An 8,028-nucleotide genomic window follows, 5' to 3' on the forward strand; every position below is an offset into this window, starting at 1 on the left:
TCACAGAAGCTCAGACGAGGAACAAAGCAGAGTGGGCGGGGTTTGTTTTCAGCGCGGCCAGCCCCAAACGCATGGATCAGGATGCTTTATTATATTGTCCATTCTTTAACATGTACAAGACATATAAGAACTGAAATTACATTTTCAGCACAGTCCCACTAAGAGCAGACATACGTTACAGGGAGACAAGACGAGACCGCCAACGGATCAGCCACTTACGGCGCTCCTTAAAAAAGGTGGGAATAAGGTGAAATTGGGAAAGGGGGGGAAGAGTAAAACATATCAGTCAAAGGCTGGACCCTCGGGAGGGGGTCCAGATTGAGTCCAAGGGAAAAAAAACAAATTTGCCATAGCACACATAAACAATGTAAGCACAGTTCGACTTCCAAGTGTCGTTGAGGAGGGAGGGAGGTCAAAAGCGTCCATCTTTGAGAGTCCTCCGGGATGTTTTCAGAACAGCCTGCTCCTGTTGTTGCAGCGTCAAGGCCATTCGAAGGAGTGAAATCGTAGATTAGGATTTTTGTTTTTCCGTGAGCAGACATTACAATGGCTTGTCTGTTCTATTCGTCCATGTTAGCTCTCATATCCAATGTTTCCCTTTCAACAAGCTTCTCCATGATGTGATCCATCTTGCGATTCAGTTCAGAAATCGCCCCAGACTGTGATCCCACAGCCCGACTCATTCCTTCCATTGCGACGAACAGCCTTGGATGTGTCAGGAGCAGATGCGGAAGCAAATTTTTACAACACATTTTTGCATAAAAGTGATGATATATCATATTGTTGGTGTTTATTACACTTTGCATTCATATTTTGCTGTTTGTTTCATTTTTTGTTGTGTTTTGCTTGATTGTAAAAGATACACAACTATCCAGGAGCTGGTCTGAGAAGTAAAAGAGGAGCGATGTTCATATGTTGTTAATATTCAGTGTTTTATTGTTCATAGTTAATATTGTAAATCCCACTTTCTTTATTTTCATGTACATTTTGGGTGTCCCATTCAGTAAAATACTGTAAAATTCCATTCCATTTTTTTCAGGTGGTCTGTCATAACGTTTTTAGAACTCTATCAGACATTGTGACTTTTGGTATTAGTGTTCCTGAAAAAAAGGGACCGACACACACATTCTGTACAGCAGGTTTTTACAGCTAAATGTGTATATATCGTTGTGGAGGGGGGCGTGGCCTGCGGGCCTGCAGCGAGTCGGGGTGTGCCAGGCCCGGCCTCGAAGTCAGCGACAGGTGCGTAGATGGCCCACCTGAGCCTTGTTATCTAATCACCTGTCGGTCTGTATAAGCAGCAGCCGGGAGGAGAGACGTGTTTGGAGCTCTTCGACCTGGAGCATTGGGTAGGCGTCAAAACGTGACACCTCATTTACCTCACGGTAATCCACACAGAACCGCACAGACCTATCCTTCTTCCCTACCAGAACGATGGGGCTGCACCACACAATGTGGGATTCTTCTATTACCCCCAAAACCAAGCATGGATTTTAATTGCTCCCAAACCACTTTGCGTTTGTGTTCGGGGAGGAATTAAAATCCATGCTGGAGTACATAAAATGGTGTGGCTGGCCACATAAATAACGTGGTTGACCACTTAAAATGATGTGGCAGGCCACATAATTAACGTGGTAGACCACATAAAATGGTGTGGCTGGCCACCTAAATAATGTGGTTGACCACTTAAAATGATGTGGCTGGCAACATAATTAATGTGGTAGACCACCTAAAATGGCGTGGCTGGCCACATAAATAATGTGGTTGACCACTTAAAATGATGTGGCAGGCCACGTAAATAAAGTGGTGGACAACATAAAATGGTGTGGCGGACAACATAAAATTATGTGGCTGGCCACATAATTAATGTGGTAGACCACATAAAATGGTGTGGCTGGCCACGTAAATAATGTGATGGACCACATAAAATGATGTGGCTGGCCACATAATTAATGTGGTAGACCACATAAAATGGCGTGGCTGGCCACCTAAATAACGTGGTTGACCACATTATTAACGTGGTAGACCACATAAAATGGTGTGGCTGGCCACCTAAATAACGTGGTTGACCACTTAAAATGACGTGGCAGGCCACATAAATATTGTGGTGGATAACATAAAATGGTGTGGCGGACAACATAAAATGATGTGGCTGGGCACATAATTAATGTGGTAGACCACATAAAATGGTGTGACTGGACATATAAATAATGTGGTTGACCACTTAAAATGATGTGGCAGGCCACATAAATAGTGTGGTAGACCACATAAAATGGTGTGGCTGGCCAGATAATCAATGTGGTAGACCACATAAAATGGTGTGACTGGCCACATAATTAACGTGGTAGACCACATAAAATGGTGTGGCTGGCCACCTATATAATGTGGTGGACCACATAAGATGGTGTGGTTGGCCAAAAAAACTATGTGGTGGGCCACTTTAAAATGACGTGGCGAACCTCATTAAATGATGTGACGGTCCACGCTAAATGACGTGGCAGGCCACTTTAAAATAATGAGGGGTGCCATTGTTAAATTTATGGAACGGGCCACTATAAAATGATGTGGCGATTCACAATAATATAATAGTGGGCACCACAAAAAAAAAAAAGGAGTGGGCCACACTAAATTGACGTGACAGTCCCTAATAAAATGACGTGGCGGGCCAAGATAAAATGAGGTACTGGGCCACAGTAAATGTGGCCCGGCCAAAATAAATGATGTGGTAGGCCAGATTTGGCCCCCGGGCCTTAAGTTTGACACCTGTGATACAATTCAATACGTGCAGTTAGCATGTTAGTTTGGCGTGCAATTAAGCAAGGTGTGTTTTGATGCCACGCAAACACGACACGATGGAGTGACGTCAGACGGCGACTGAAGGCCTGTCAGCTGATGTCACCTTGCTCAGAGCAGCTTCATGGATTATTATATTACTTCAGTTTTTCCCTTTTTTGAGCGGATTACTGGATCGCTAAGATGGTTGATGAAGCATGTTCACTTCAACGTGACACTAACTCTAATGAGTGACTTTAAATGACTTTTGAGGAGGAAAAGATGTCTTGGTACAGACTTGCTTCCTGATTTGTGATTAGTCTTAAAAGGATTATCAGATCCTAGGGTTGGGCAGTAGGGCAAATATTCACTTTGTTGTCCTCAGCTGCGCGTTGTCCAGTCAAAATCAGTCAATACGACCACATCACCACCGGTTCTCAAATCCCTTCACTGGCTTCCTGTTCCACTCAGGATTGAATACAAATTCTCCCTACTAACTCAACAGTGCCTCCTTGGAAATGCCCCCCTCTACCTCAAAGAACTGCTCACCCCCAAATCCTACACACGACACCTCCGCTCCGGACAGGCTAACCTCCTCCAACCTCCGAGGACAAAGCTCCGAACCATGGGAGACCGGGCTTTCTGCTCCGCCGCTCCCAGTCTGTGGAACGCTCTCCCTGACCACCTGAGGGCACCACAGACTGGGGATGCTTTTAAAAATGGCTTAAAAACCCATCTTTTTAAAAAAAAGCCTTTTGTTAAATGTATGTGCTAGTTCTAGCTGTTAGGCTGTCCTAGTTTTTATTTTATTTCACTATTTATCTTACTCGTTGGGGGAAGCTATTTGTTGTTCTAGCTTTGTTTGTTTTTTTAAATGCACTGTAGCACTTTGAGATTGTTTGTTTAATGTAAAGTGCTTTTACAAATCAAATATATTATTAAAGCTGCAAGCAGCGATGGACGGGACCGACTTTGAGGGCTCATAAAATCCAAACCGGAGCAGTACTTAAAACTCTTTCATCAACTTTCAATCAGAAGGGTTCAATCTCTCTCCTGTGCTAATTTGAAGCCGACACGACAAACGTGCTCAGATGAGATAATGTTTAAAAAAAGGTGACTGTTTTTACACAACTTTTGTTTTGAAGGGGGAACTGCACTCTTCCTGTTGATTTTTGCTGGGGGTTGTCAGTATATGAAATCTAGGTCTAAGTGAGACCTACATAGAGGTTTTTGTTTCATGTCTCTACGACATTCCTACTGGGAGTTACAGGCAGTTTTGTCTGTGTTTTCTTCCGAGGGGGCGCTAGAGCGCAATTTTGAGTTTTGGGGTTTGGTTTTTCTGATTAGATCGCAATTTTCGCCAGTCCTGATGTGTGTGTCCAATTTGGTGAGTTTTGAAGCATGTTAAGGGGGTCAAATTACAGCTCAAAGAGGCGGCGATATAATAATAAAACGCTAGAAATACAATAGGGTCTTCTGTCCCAAAGGGACTCGGTCCCTAATTATGTATTCATATCTATTATTCTGTTTGTGTCAATGTATTTTGTAACCAGTAGTGAGGCGGTAAAAGGTCGACTACGATTGGCTTTTTCCGCCATTTTTGATCGAGTTCAAAGATGCTCACAGCTGATCACCGTGATCAACCTGAAATGTATCACCATCATTGATCACTATCATCGGTCACTATCATATAATCGCCCTTGTCTGAATGTGACAGCGAGCACGTGTCATAATTATGACAATCAGCTGGATACCAAAAAAAATGTAAAATACTTTTAGCTGTATCATTTGTCCAGAATTTTAATGGTTGTTTTAGACCGACCCAACCGGGAACCGGTACCAAACAATATCAGTACTCGGTATACATCCCTACTTGACAGTGACAAAATAAAAAATAAAGTGTATTATGTCTTTTAAAAAAAAAAAACTTTACATATTTAACAAATGTAAAAGATACTCTTTAATTGTTTATTTGTTACTTGACAAGTTTCAAATCAAACATTTTGCATTTCCATTTATTTTGCTGAGTTTATTAAATGTCCCTGGTAAAATAAAATTTTCATAGTTTGACAGGACTTGTACCACATGACATGAAAAGTGTACTTAAGTGTATATGACTTCATAAAAGCAATTTTTTTCATCAATATTTGAAAGAGATACATCAAACTTTTTTACTTAGTCATAAAGGTCAATTGAATCCTGTAGAGATCGAGAAGAACGTTCATTTCCAATAAATGCATCAACATTAGGGCTGTTAACTCGTGCGATGAATCGCATTAATCATGTATATACACCAGGGGTGTCCAAACTTTTTCTACTGAGGGCCACACGGACAAATTAAAGCATGCGGGAGCCGTTTTGATATTTTTCATTTTCAAACCATAAGAAAATATATGGATTTTTTTTTTTTACCTTTAGGACTCCCGGGGACCATAAAAGGTCTCCGTCATTAACATATTAAAAATAAGTCAAATTATTATTTGTATTTTTTATGTAACGCTTACAGTAAATATCTATATCAACTTCAGGTTGATATAAAGTTGAAAAAAAAAAAAAGGTTGTATGCCTTTTCAGTCAAAGACAACTTTGTTTTTTATAGTAAAACTGAAATATGCAGTATTTCCCCCATTGCCCAAAACATTCAGAAAGTAATGTTTGATCTGAGGTAATTGGAGCCTGTTGCGTTTAGACCAGATGTTCCTCCAAGAGAATTTAAGTTACTGGTCAATCCCAAGTTCTTTTGATGACACATAAGCTGAGTTTAAATGATCACCCAGAACAGAATAGGTATTTTGCAATGTATTTCCAAAGCTTTGGAGAGACCAGCCTAGGACAACACATTCAATTGCGTAGCCAAGTTGATCTGAAAAACATTACCCAAGTGCTGTGTTCTTCAATATGTCCCTCGCCCCCACCCTCCAGAACGAATACACATGTCTATTGTTCTCCTTAACTAGAGACAGGATGAGTAACTAGAGACAGGATGAGATAACCAATATTAGGAGTATTGCTACTCCCTGCATTCCGAGCTCAATGTAGTCCACAGTGTACCCTCGGTCATGAGATGGAGAAAAAAATAGAAAGAGCACAAAGAGAAAACACTAGTTATTTCAAACCTGACTATAGAAAGAAATAACTCTTAAATATGGATATATGTAGATATCTATCTCCGTCAAGCCCTAAAAAGATCAATAATGCAGGACAACATTGATTTAAATGTATTATTATTTCTGAGTAATCACAGTGAAAAGATCAATAATAATAATAATCCCACTAAATATATTTGGGATCCAAAAGGTCCCCCACTCATAAAGTGATACATTTGTATTATTATTTGTTTTACTTTCAACACTTAAGTTACGAGATCAACTTCAGATATATCTGTCGATTTTACGTTTGAACAATTATTTTGTTTGTTGTATGCTCTTTTGTCAAAGAAAACGCTATTTTCATATGGCAACCACACAATATATGCACATAATATTTTCCACATAAAACATTTTAAAGTGCCTTGAATAGGTCAATAATTCATTATAACATTGATTTTTTTTAAACTTTTTTTTTCTTCTTTTGAGCAATGGCAATAAAAGCAAAATAAAGAAAGAATGGCAGCTTTGTGTCAACATTGCAACTTTTCCTCATTAGATTTCACCTCATTCTACTTTTTTTAATGTTTTTATTTTTTTTATTTTTGCAATATTATATGATCAGTGACTGGAGTACTTGCTCATACATTTCACTTCAAAAACACAACCAGACTGGACTTTAGATCAAACTCTTACCAAGTTTTAAACAAATAAATGACTTATATTAAGTAAAACATAAGAAAATAAATGCTTGTTTATGACAGGGGTGTCCAAAATTCACAATTTGCGGCACACAGCTAATGTTAACGGCCTGAGGCACAACTGATTGCATTCTAATATTACCATGCAAGCTTTTTTGCTAATTTTGCAGGCTTTACACCTCAGCGTCAAATATTTTGTTACTTGACAAATAATACCTGTTAGCATACTACTCAAAAAAGTGGCTTTTTTCCTCAAATCCTCAGTGCATGTCATGTTTTGCTTTGTTTTTCCTTTGTTATTGTCAATAGTGATGTGTGTGGGTGTGTTTCTTCTATTCTTCTATATATATATATATATATATATATATATATATATATATATATATATATATATATATATAGTCGAGGTTTCTGTGGTTTATCCGTTATACAGTGCTCAATACAGGGTATTAGGTCAGGAAAAAACAAGTCAGTGTTCAAAAACAAGGGGAAAAAATACAAAAATTAGGGGTATTTTACTTGAACTAAGCAAAATTATCTGCCAATAGAACAAAAAAAATTGGGCTTGTCAAGACTTTCCAAAACAAGTAAAATTAGCTAACCTCAATGAACCCCAAAATACCTTAAAATATATATATTCTCACTAATAACAAGTGCACTTTTCTTGGTAGAAAAACAAATATGAGACCTTGTTTCTCAGTATGTTAAAAAATATTCTTAAATTAAGTAAATGCTAGTGTCATTATCTTGACATAATGATATGCGCTCGACATTACATTTCTTGAAACCAGCAAACTAATGCTAAAAACTAGTTTATTTTTCTTAATGGAAAGGCAACAAGGCAATCGCTTGTTACTCTCGGGGTCTCCTCGCCGCTCATATATATATATATATATATATATATATATATATATATATATATATATTAGGGCTGTGAATCTTTGGGTGTCCCACGATTTGATTCAATATCGATTCTTGGGGTCACGATTCGATTCGAAATCGATTTTTTTTTTTTTTCAATTCAACACGATTCTCGATTCAAAAACAATTTTTTCCCGATTCAAAACGATTCTCTATTCATTCAATACATAGGATTTCAGCAGGATCTACCCCAGTCTGCTGACATGCAAGCAGAGTAGTAGATTTTTGTAAAAAGCTTTTATAATTGTAAAGGACAATGTTTTATCAACTGATTGCAATAATGTAAATTTGTTTTAACTAACCAAAAATATGACATGTTTTATCTTTGTGAAAATATTGGACACAGTGTGTTGTCAAGCTTATGAGATGCGATGCAAGTGTAAGCCACTGTGACACTATTGTTCTTTTATTTTTATAAATGTCTAATGATAATGTCAATGAGGGATTTTTAATCACTGCTATGTTGAAATAGTAACGAATATTGATACTGTTGTTGATAATATTCATTTTTGATTCACTATTTTTGGTTTGTTCTGTGTCGTGTTTGT

Source organism: Nerophis lumbriciformis, linkage group LG21 (genome assembly GCF_033978685.3).
Source record: "Nerophis lumbriciformis linkage group LG21, RoL_Nlum_v2.1, whole genome shotgun sequence".
Classification (NCBI taxonomy): Eukaryota; Metazoa; Chordata; class Actinopteri; order Syngnathiformes; family Syngnathidae; genus Nerophis; species Nerophis lumbriciformis.